Source organism: Ambystoma mexicanum, chromosome 8 (genome assembly GCF_040938575.1).
Source record: "Ambystoma mexicanum isolate Mex_15411 chromosome 8, UKY_AmexF1_1, whole genome shotgun sequence".
Taxonomy (NCBI): domain Eukaryota; kingdom Metazoa; phylum Chordata; class Amphibia; order Caudata; family Ambystomatidae; genus Ambystoma; species Ambystoma mexicanum.
Genome location: NC_090929.1, coordinates 174331924 through 174343970, shown reverse-complemented (window position 1 = coordinate 174343970; position 12047 = coordinate 174331924). Strand labels below are relative to the sequence as shown.

The window sequence follows — 12047 nt, the reverse complement described above, 5'->3', positions numbered from 1 at the left end:
ATATCACAGGGCAGTGCTTATACATACAACCTGCTGTACATCACAGTACAGTAAGCACACTCACTGCTAATCGCACACCAGTGTGCAGTGAGCCGGCATCTCTCTGCACATTATAGTGCAGCCTGTGCAGGAGTCACTACACTACACAGATGCCTCTCACCAACATCACAGTGTGGCTCTAACTTGAGCAATATTTTGGAGTTATAGCCCCAAACCGTGAAATAGGACAATGGTCCGAGAACAGAGCACAAGCCCTTCAGCTGGCGGAGTGAACGCGGCTCTGATGCACCCTGCAGTCAGTGCAATACAGTGAACCTACCCTCCCCGCCCCCAGTACGTAACAGTGCACTAGCCTAGTGCGTATAAAAGTAGTAGTAGTGTTTGATTTGATTTTAAAATTCAGTAGTCATACTGAAACGTCGCCAGTGGGTTTCCAATCAGAAATGAAAGAAGTACGTTTTGGAGTTCGTATGCTCCTTAACTCTTAGGAGCTATGCTTGCCAACACTTTGGAACCTGTAACAGCGCCACGATGCCCCTGCGCCGCTGGCGCTTTATAAATCCAAATAAATAAATACAAAAATAGGGGCGGGACTAATTACATGCCCGGGTGCTTTGTTGGTTCCTGCAGCCCCTTCCGCACAGAAATCCCAGGCTTCCTCCGCGAGGCTGCCGCAAAGCATCATGGTTCGGGGGATTTGCATAGACATGTTTGCAGAGGCTGTTGTGCCCTGTCTGAAAAGTGCACATCTCCTCCAGTGCACAATGACCCTACCCTGACCGCAAAGGGTTTCCTGATGGGGCAAGTGACTGAGCTCATCCCCGCTCACGCGACTGTGCATATAGGACTGTAAAACGCAGTATGCAAATTCGCATCCCATGATCCTCCGCGCGGCGCTCGCGTTTGGAAAAGAACCCTTTTGCCATTTTACACTTCGGAGCTACGTGTCTTGCAGCCCACCAGGGAAAGTGGAGGAGCCGAACTCTCTTCGTCACAGCAGGTATGTGCATGGATCACAACTTGTAAACGTTGCATAATTAAAGCAGTTTTAATAAACAGGACAATAAGGATTGTTGGTAGTAGAGCCCATTGCACGAACAGAACGATCGAGTTGTTTTTACGTCTCTCTGTGTGTGTTAGGGAACTGTGTTAAAACTGGCAGTCACACTTGTACGGCGGTAACACATTTCATGCAAGCATGTACAAAACTACCCTAAACTGTAAAATTGCACATGTATGCACTTGTACGAGGCGTTGATTACTCCTCATCCCCAGCACACATACAATACTTTCAAAGTTCTGTTCTTCTTGATTCCAGTTGGGTGCGGATGCTTTAAACCCATCGGATTGTTAGGGCTTCAGTTACTTTCTGGGTACTTTAATTACTACTGGGTACTGAAACACTTCTGTATAGGCGCGTTACAAATGCCATATCATATCATACTCCTAGTCCTGCCATTACTTACACATGAAGGCGATGTGCCTTCCCCAGAGCTTCCTAAATACTAACTGTTAGCGGTGTGCAGTGACCGCCGCACCGTGAGCTCCACACTCCCATGGACACAAGACACGGAGACGCTGTGCTGTTCGTGTGGGCTACCTGGTGGCTCTGCAGCTGCCGGGAACACCCTGTTTATTTATATCAGCACGCGACAGAGTGGATGTCACTCCGTCGCGTGCGCGCCCTTACAGGGGCAACGCAACACTCCTCCTTTTCCATAACAACAAACTGAAAAGAGAGGATCTAAACTAACACGCATTAACAGCACACATTAACAAAACCCAACAGTCCCCCGTTTATTGGTGCATCAAAGTCTTTACCGCACAGCACCGCCATCTCAGTCCGTCACATAGTCCGTAAGACGGGCAGGTTTCCCACGCCCTGTTCTCAGGGGGTACCTCCTGCCTGCCTCTCTGGCTGGTGTCCCTTCGCCTGGCCCACCACGGACCAGAGACTCCACTTGGGAGGGACGACCCCCTCCTTCGTCCTGAGCTTCCTCTTAGGCTGAGTAGTGTGGGCTCCCCTCTGCTCATGCTTCCTATCTCCTAAACTATTGAATGAATTACAGACAGTTATGTTGTGGAAAAATTATCGACAGTAGGCATTTATTTTCTACAGAAAATATACAAACAAAAATATATAACAACAATGTGCTTTTTGGGCCCTTCATGTCCAGGGGTGGAGATGCCAAACCTTCTCCTTAGCAAGTCTTTGTTACCCTTGGGCATCCGTTCCTAGACACGTGCCGCCACACCTGTGTAGGCGTTGCCTCGGCTGCTCAGGTCCCCCCAAAAGCGCCTCTGTCTGCATCCCCGCTCCTCTAGAGCCCTGAAAATATTGTCTGAAAAAATCCCTATCCCTTTGCTAGACAGGTGCACCCCGTCCTGATGGAACATCTTTGGGTTATTATGGGAAAGATCATGCTTTATAAAATGGAGGCCTGTGCTCCTGCAGTATTTCTCTACTGCTTTGTTTAGCTTTCTCCTTGCTGTTTCAATTGCCTGCCTCCGATGTGCCCCATACCAGATTCTACGTGGTATCATTTCTGACATGAACATTTCAGTTTTCCACCAGCAGTGTGCTATGCCATGCAGGGATTCGCAAATGTTTCTCTGTAATTTTCCCCTATTCGTGCTGACCAGATCGTTGCTGTCATGATGCCTACCCCCGGGCATCAGGACCAAGCCCATCAGCTCTGGAAGCAGGCATCCAGATACTTACTAAAACCCCAACAGCCCCGCCGGGGGGCTGTTTGGGTTCAGTCCTGGCGCCTTAGGCGCCAGGCTCATCATGGAAATCAGTCCTGGCGCCATAGGCGCCAGGCTCATAGTCTTTAACCTGATGCAGACCATGCTGCTAGTGGGTCCAAGCCAACGTGAGGCCTGGATGGGACTATTTTTCTACAGGGACTATTTTTTACTCGGGTGTGGTTCTAGGGAGCTTCTTACCTGGAACTACTTTGGAGGCTATTTAAACCACGCCCGAACAACAGCACACGCTTCGCGTTATTCTGCATCCAGCAGCGTAATGCTCACCGTGCCTGCAGTCTGCATCCAGTCTTCTGCCACACCCGCCTCGAATCTGGAGATCCTAAAACCAAGAGGAACGAAAAGGACAAGATTAGAAAACGAACTATTTCGAATTCCTCACCTGATTTTGGATCCATCTCGCCTCCGGACCTGGAAAGAACATCATTTCTGTACGCGTCGCATCTCCAGCTGCAGCGCCGCGCCATACTCACCAGTCCTCGCAGTATCTTTCGATTCGGCGCTGCCTCCATCATTTCTTCGCCGAACTCCGGCACCTGAGGGACAAAAGAAAACAACAAGGTGAGCCGGGAAAACCAACAAATAAAACACTTATCATCATAGACTTACCTGATTACCACCGGAGGCATTATTCTATAACTCTCCACATCTTCATGTGCCGCACCTGCAAAGAGAGAGAAAACAACACGTTAAACACTGGCAACATTTACCGGACGGCGTCGGGTAATACAGACTCTTACCTGAGCGCCACCAACTGCCACGAGGGGTATCTTCTCACGATCTTAGTTGCAAGACAAGGAAGGAAGGAGGGAAACAAGAGTGAATCATCGGACATATTGAACTCTATGAACTTGATACTTACAGAACCTTGCCAGGAACCTCAGAGTCAATACTCTCCGGAACACTCTCACGCCTTCAAACCAGTGAAGTAATTGGCATCAACGCGCCCCTGCAGTCCACGCAGGATGGAGAGCTCATCATTTAAAAACATAACGCATCACGTTGGTGGAGACCGCAGCTGTCCGGGTCCGATCGACGCCCCTGTGGGAACCAGGTGAGCGTAACGGTTGCCCCCGAGGTGTATTACCAGGTACTCGGGCGGGTCCCTGAAGCCGATCAAGTCAGACAACCTGTCGTGAATGTCCTCCCAGTGCATCCCCGGGAGGCCCCACCAGGACGTGATTGTCTTTTTGAAGTGGAGTCCTTGCTTGACCTCCTCGATCCACCTGCCTGCCCATCACGAAGGAATGCCCCACGATCCATGCCGACTTGTAGGGGCCCATATCTGTTGGAGTGGGGGGGGAGGTTCATATCAGTTCCTCCCTTACATATTTTTTTAAACATTGTGACCTCCAACCCCCAATCTTCTTCACACCTTTTGCTCTCAGGCCCCCTGCCCATGCTGACGTGGCTGCTCCTATTCTAAATGAGTGGGTCCCAAATTCAGCTGGATCCCACCCAGCCTTGGCTATTGTTTTCTTTAATACTGCCTGAAACTGATAACTGCTCAGTGCGCCGCCGTCCCTGTGTATTAGCAATTGCCCGCCGACCTGTGGTCGTATCTCAAGAAATGGTTGTGTGATGCATCTGGGACAATGGTCCCTCTCTCTGATGCAGTTGAGGTCTATTGCTCTCCCCTTCCCCGCCTGGTCAGTTTTGGATTTCTTCAACAGTATGGACATGCCTTTGGATCCTATGCTAACATCGCTTTTTGCCAGACCATCCCCTGCTATCGTATTCCGGGCTACTAGTTCCCCTATCCTGAAAGCCCCGTAGTACGCTAGGGCAAATGCTGCCCTAAACAGAGCTGTCTCATATTCGCTGTTACATGTGCTTTGTAATACTTTCAGCAGAACCACCAGTTTTCCAAAATTCAGAGGTCTCCTGCAATCTGGCTTCTTTCCTTCCAACCTTGCCCAACCCTTCATCGCATACTTTATTAGCGGGCTGTTTGTTGGATCCGTCACACCGGCTACTTTTGCGGTGCATGCGTCAGGCGGACAAGTGAGCTGCTGCCAGCTTTTCCTTTTCTCTTTGGCAAATGCCCCTTCTAAGAAATCACACATTTTGGCCGTTGTAACCTTACCCACATCTTGTACTCCTGTTTCCACCGATACATTATTCACATGCTTTCCGTACTGCTTACCTGTTTTGTACGTTAGGGCGTTCCTGGCCAGCTTTTCTATGACTCGTCCTGGTTCCTGTGGTTTTTCCTTTTCTTTTGAGTTAACCTTGTAGTCAACCGTTCTTTTTCTTCCAGTGGAACCCATGCCTTTTTTGGTGTGGGCGTTTTTTTCCTTTTTGCGTCCGGCCTCAGCTCCCTGAACCTGTCCCACTGAAAACGAGACAAGGCGGCAGCCACCACATTTGATTCTCCAGCGATGTGCCTCGCCCTTATGCATACATTGTTTTTTAAACATTCCAGTGTGATGGCTCTCATCAATTCCAATACCACTGGACATGATGCACTCCCTTTATTTAACACGTGCACCACTGCCATGTTATCCGACCAAACCGCCGTTTCTGTGTTATTTAGCTCTGCTTCCCATGCACACAATGCTACCCAGATTTGAAAAAGCTCCAACAGCGTGATATTCCTAGTCCATGCTGCCTCCTGCTATGCCTTTGGCCATTTCTCTACGCACCACTCTCTTCCTAGTATTGCCCCAAAACCAAAACCCCCTGCTGCGTCTATGAACAACACTCTTTTCCCCTTCTCGTTGATGGGCGAGCGCCAGATCACTGACCCATTGAATGACCTCAGGAATTCTCCCCAAACTTCCATGTCCTTCTTGATTTCCCCCTCCTATCCTGACTCTGTGGTGCCCCATCTTGGCCCCTCTTGTTCTTAGCTCAATGCTCCTTTGAAAATGTTTTCCCTGTGGTATGACCCTTCCTGCAAAGTTTAGCTTTCCCACCGACGCTTGTAATTTTTTTTACGGTGGCCTTGTTTCTCCCTTTCATGTTATTGATTGTTTCCAGCAGGTCTGCCACTTTCTCCTCTGGGATCCAGCATACCCCTTCCCTTGAGTCAATTTCTATCCCCAAAAACTGTATTGTCTGTGTTGGGCCCATAGTTTTTTCCTCTGCCAGCGGGAAACCCCATTCGTTTGTTATCTCTACAAATTTGTTCAAAGTGGCCTTGCACAGTTTGGACCACTGGGGCCCTACAAATAAAAAATCATCCAGGTAATGGACCACCCTGGCCTCCTCCAGTTCTTTTGTGAGTGCCCATTGCAGGAATGAGCTCACTCTTTCAAAATATGCACAGGAGAGGGCACATCCCATGGGGAGGCATTTGTCAATGAAATATTTTCCCTCCCATTGCATACATAGCCATTTCTGTGACTCTTTGTTGACCAGTAACAATCTGAAGGCTGATTTTATATCCGCCTTTGCCATCCATGCCCCCCTGCCTGCCTTCCTGACTACTTCTACTGCTTCTTGGAAATCTGAGTAGGTTACTGTTGCTTCATTTTTTGGGATGCCATCATTTACAGATTCCCCGGGGGAATATGAAACATGGTGAATAAGTCTGAATTCCCCTTTTTCCTTCTTTGGCACTAGCCCCAACGGTGAGCATATGTATTCTTTGAATGGCAGGGATGTGTAGGGGCCCCCGTTCCTACCCAGTTCCACTTCTTTCTTGAATTTATTTGCTTACTATCCCTCTGTTTTCCATAGCTGACTTCAGGTTTTTTGGGATGTTCTGCGAACCTTGCCCTGCGAAAGGAATGTTGAAACCTTCCTGAAAACCCCTTCTAATCACATTGGCAGCCTCTTGATCTGGGAATGTGCGGAGCCACTTTTCCATTTTTTCGATCTTAATTGGTGTGACTCCTTTCTCCCCCAGCTCCTAGTTCTGCTTCTCATTTCCACTATTGCTGTTTGTTGTTGCCCTGGTTCACTTGGCGCTGGTATGGTCTCCCCTACATTTCTCACACTTCTGGCTGAACTTGCACTTCCAGCCCCAGCTGCATGGTATCCCATTTTTGAAATGACGCCATTGTGTTGACTCTGCCTGTGGTGACCAAGTATTTCCCCTGCCGCCCCCCTGGGCCGTTGGTGGTATGCTGCTCTGCCAACCTCTCTGTGAGCTATATTGCCTATTCCGAAAATTCTGATCCCTTGATCTGTCATAGCTATTTTCGTACCTTCTGTTATTATACCTGTAATCACTTCTATAATCGTTCTGCTAATATTGCCTTCTCTGTTGCCCTCCTGAACTCTGCTCCCTGGAGTACCATTTTTCTTTTAAAACGTTAAATATGTACAGGTTAAAGTTTTCTTCATCCCACCCCATATCCGGGAAGCAATCCATTTCTTTCCTAAACTTGTGATCATATTCTTTCCATGCATCCCCCCCGAATGCGTTGTACACCTTTAACACTCTCTGCTGATAGGCGACCAATGCTACCCCGTCCTCTGGGTATTTCTGTAGTATAATAGTGGACATTATTTGAAAAGCTGCTACCCAGTTATCAAAACTCTTGACCACTGTCACCCTCCTTAACAAGCCTTTCTCGTCCTCTTTTATGTCTTCTACTGACACCTTCATTCCTTTCTTTTGACATTCTAGCAGTGAAAAAATGTCTATGAACTCCTTTCTCCAGAATTTTCTCTTTAACCTTGTCATTTATATACCATGCCATTGCTTTCATGGATCGGCCCTGTGCATCCTTCCCCATTGTTGGCCTGCCATACTTTGTCATGGTTGGCCCTCCTTCCTTGACTGCTGTGACTGCTTTAGCTACCCCTGGTGAGTCTGCCCCTTGCGGGGTGCTCCCCGCCAATGGTATTGGCGTGGGTGTATTGCTCTCCCCCAAAAGTGCACGGAACAACCATAAATCATCAATGCAATTATAGAGCAAATACTTTGAATGTAGACAGACACAATAACTCACAGCCACGCACTCTTAGAAGATAATCAGCTCTTTACGGCTATTTATTCAAATCTTAAAAGAACCTAGAAATAACTCACAAAAATAATAGGGACATAGATCACAGAAGAAGTAAAGAAGTCAAAAGGAAATACATCACCGTGAGCGTAACAGGATTCCTCATCTCGTCCAGAAGCGGCTGGAAGACCCCGGGAACAGCCAGGCCGAGAGCACCACAGCTCACAGGAGGGCCGGAAGTAAGCGTCCTTTCTCCGGCTGAAGTCTCACCTGACCACCTCCGGGCTTCCGCATATATACACACTCCACAATGGGGAGTCATTTCTCGAACATTCTGGAAATTGCACTTGCGCAGTTGAAGAACAGCCGTCGGTTGCCAGCTGGGTCAATCGAGAGCTCCCCCCAAGAAGCGCAGTGCCTCCCTTCTCTAAAAACACGCTCCACGGAGAACAGTAGCAAGCCATCACAACGTTAGCTTTCCCAGCAGAAATGTCCTTGACCGCATACCAGGTTTGAAAAGCATGTTTTTCTCAGCACTGTGAATCTAACACTCAGCAAAATGTGTGCAGCGTTTCACTGCGGTATGAAGTAAATATCCATCATGGCTCCGAGCGCTCCCAGAATGCATTGCGCACCAGCGCCATTTTAGATCAAGCATAACGATTCCACCCTTGGATATTTATCTTCCATAACCTGGTGGCACAGGAACCGGTCTCTGAAACCTACGAAATGTTAAGACTAAATTGGGAATACATTGAATGCAACAACAACAAGCAATTATAATAGATAGTATAATAAAAATGCAAGCAAAAACGTAACGTAGTGTACCCCCAATATCAGGTATCCATGAAAATAACCAATCCCACCAATTTCTATTACGATCTTGAGACACTTGAGAAATGAGATCCCTCAAACCTCGAATATGACTTTCAATAGATTGTGAGTGGTCACTTAAGTTGAAACAACACATACCTTCAAATGCATTACACCCTAAATTATGTTTTAGCAATAGGTAATCAACAGCAGCTCTGTTCTGCAAAGTTGCTTTTCTAATAACTTGACTATCAAGGAGTAATTCTTCTAAAGCCTGCGAAGTATGATTAAGACTTTTAACTACTAAACATGCTAATTTCATCAAAGATTTGTCATCTCCAGCAGCTAAACCCCAAACTCCCACTAATGAAAGGGTTAATGCTAGAACCTCAGCTTCTGATAACAAATGTACATGTGAATCACAATCAGGAGATAGCCCTACAGATTCAAAAGTTGACCTTTTACCTCGAGTTATCGCTGGGTGTAAAGGAAACATCATTAGTCCTAATCGAGTTAAAGCACATGGACCTCCAGAAATGTTAGCTGGAATATAAGTATATGTAATGTTACCACATGAAAAGAGCCATCCTGTTGGAAGTTTCAAATGATTCAAATGAATAGCAGTTATCACTGTATGATTGCAGGACATAGTGTTATTTACACTGGTGCATTTGCGTGACATTCGCGAACATAGTCGCCTCTCGAACATAGTATGATTGTACTGATTGGTCAACTCTATTTGTCGGCATTTGCCAATTTCTTGTGCCTTGCACGTCATAATGTAACATACATCACCTTGAGTTATATTGTAAGTAATAACACGTGTCAAATTTCTCCATTTCCTGTCAGTCTCTTGGCAGAACCGATAGTACTCATAAACTGAAAAAGATTGTCTAATGTCTGAGTCTTGAACTAAAGAATCATTATGAGTGACGCCGAAGATATGCTTTAAAACCGCAACAGGCGTCGGCACCGCTACTAAACACGTAGTCAATAAAGCTTCAGCATTGGGCACATCAGTAAGACAAAAGTGTGATATGTTCAGTACTTGCTGTGCCAGATATATCCACATATTCTCCTCTTGTGTAATCATAGGACAGTGTTTTCGTCTTCCTACAAACTAATCTTGCACGACTGGCATCAAAGTTGTTTTCACTTGCTCCTGATGTGTTTGTCGCATTTCACGAATCCATGTCTTCGGTCTGGCGGGCTTTTCGGCACTGGCTTAAGGCTGCTTGGGGACAACATTATTCATCACTATCAGTATCCCCTTGATCACTGGCACAGATGTGACATTTTTTTCGTTGGTAGCCGCAGACTGTTTAACTTGCCCAAATGGAGTCCATTTAGTGCCACAGTTACACCAACCAGACCCAGGATCTACAAAGCAAACCCAGAAAAGAGATATCAGTGTTGCACATCACTCTCTCAGGTAACATTTGTCTGCGGGTATATATTGCCATTTCTTTCTACCAGGCTCCATTACTAAAACTACTTGATCTTTGCCTGATGCAATGACATCTGCGGGCACTGGTGGGCCACTTGGCTTTTCCACCCACACCTTTGCACCCGGTACCATACTGTATGAAGAGCCAAAACCGCGATCCCCACGGGTAGTTAACACTGTAGGAGGCTCCCCCTTCTTAATCATGGACAACTTAATGGGAATGACTATCAATTGGGCCACTCGATCACCCTTGTGTATTGATAACAATTGATCCCCACTATTCATTAGGATGACTTTAATCTTGCCTTGGTAATCAGCATCAATTACCCCTCCCAACACTTGAACTCCCTTCAATGCTAGGCCAGATCTAGGGGCAATCCATACCATATGCTCTGTGGGAATCTGTACTCCAATTCCTGTTTCAATTACAACTATTCCTCTTGGATCTAATCTGATTTCTTCATGGGAATGCAAGTCTACCCCTGCTGACTCTGGAGTTGCTCGATAGGGAGCTAAAGAACCTGGAGTAATTTCCCAGTACAATAGTGTTTGTCTGACTGAATTGGGTTGAACCTGTAAATTAGGAGTCATTAATCGCATCAAAGGAGTTTCATGTTCATACACAGGCCTATTGTTTAATACTTGCACCGCATCAAACACACGATCACGCCAGCCTGCCAAACTGCCATCTCCATATTTGCGCTACTGTTCTTTTAGTAACCCATTCATTCGTTCAATTAACCCTGCCGCAGCTGAATGGTAGGGCACGTGATATAACCACTCAATGCTCTTTTCCTGACAAAACTCCTGGATTAGTTTGCCTTTGAAATGTGACCCATTGTCACTTTGAATCTGCAAAGGCACTCTATAATGTAATATGATCTGATCTAACAACCTGATGGTGTTCAATTGGGTTGCACGTTTGCATGGCAAAACCATCAAATATCCCGAGTATGTATCCACAATAGTGCATGCATACTGACAACCTCTGCTGATTGGCATGGGACCAATATAATCAATCTGCCAAATTTGACCTGGTAATTTTCCTCTTCTCAATGTGCCTCGAACAATTTGAGGTATAGGTCTATGTAATTGGTGTTGGCACACGGGACATTGCAAAATGATTGTTTTCACTACTTCTAAAGGAAGACTGATGCCTTGAGCTTGTGCCCACCTGATAGTAGCCTTTTCTCCAAGGTGCGCACATTTCTGATGGGCCCATTTGGCCAAACCCTCCAAATCGTCTTCCTGAGCCTCTGCATCCATTGATGAAATCTTGGTGTGTTCGTCTGCAACATAATTAAACCAATGTTCTAATGAATCTGTGACACAATGCGCGTCCACATGATATACAGTGACTACGCCAGCGGTAGCGATTACAGTTGGCACCTTTCTTTTGTTGACCCCTCCCCGTCTTTTCCTATACTTATACCAGGCTACTCTGACTGCTGCCCTCTCGGCCACCGCCTGATATGTGTCGGCCTTATCTTTAAACAGTTTCATTTGAATCTGCTGCATTAACGCAGTCTGCCGTTCTGCAGCTAGCTCTCTCTCTAATCGCAAAACCTCATTTTTCATTTCCACCTTCATTTGATTTATTTTCCTATAAGCATGCAAAAGAACCCGACCTCGCCTACCTAATGCCGCACATTCTTTGCCACGTTCTACTGGGACTTGTTGCAAGCATGCTATTACATCAGCCGGATCGGCATCTCCCAATCCTTGATCCCAAGTTTCACTTAAACCGGCACCACATGCCCACGCCTGAGCCAATTTATCATATGGACTCTTAGTCCAGCCTGGAATAACAACATCAGAACAGTCACCGCCAGCGGTTACGTTCTTCTTCCTGAACAAACTACTCATTATCGCAAACAAAACAAATCCTCGTTGAATCTATATATTTTCTTCTCCACACTGCAATCACTCCCACAGGCACTCAAACACTTACAAAAGAGAGAAAAAAAACTTCACTATTCAAAAACTTCACTTACATGTTTCACTGCGGTATGAAGTAAATATCCATCATGGCTCCGAGCGCTCCCAGAATGCATTGCGCACCAGCACCATTTTAGATCAAGCATAACAGTGGGTCCTGTGGGTGCCACCGGTGGGCTGGG

General features: G+C 46.6%; 1 protein-coding gene across 1 annotated transcript in view; it reads left to right on the top strand.

Moving 5' to 3' along the window:
• The first annotated feature begins 685 nt into the window (after window positions 1-685).
• Window positions 686-12047, top strand: part of SNAPC4 (small nuclear RNA activating complex polypeptide 4) — a 676731-nt gene continuing 665369 nt past the window's right edge. Inside the window, exon 1 of the mRNA XM_069609574.1 lies at window positions 686-1000. The gene's annotated coding sequence lies outside the window, so the exon portion shown is untranslated. The remainder of the gene's footprint in view (window positions 1001-12047) is intronic.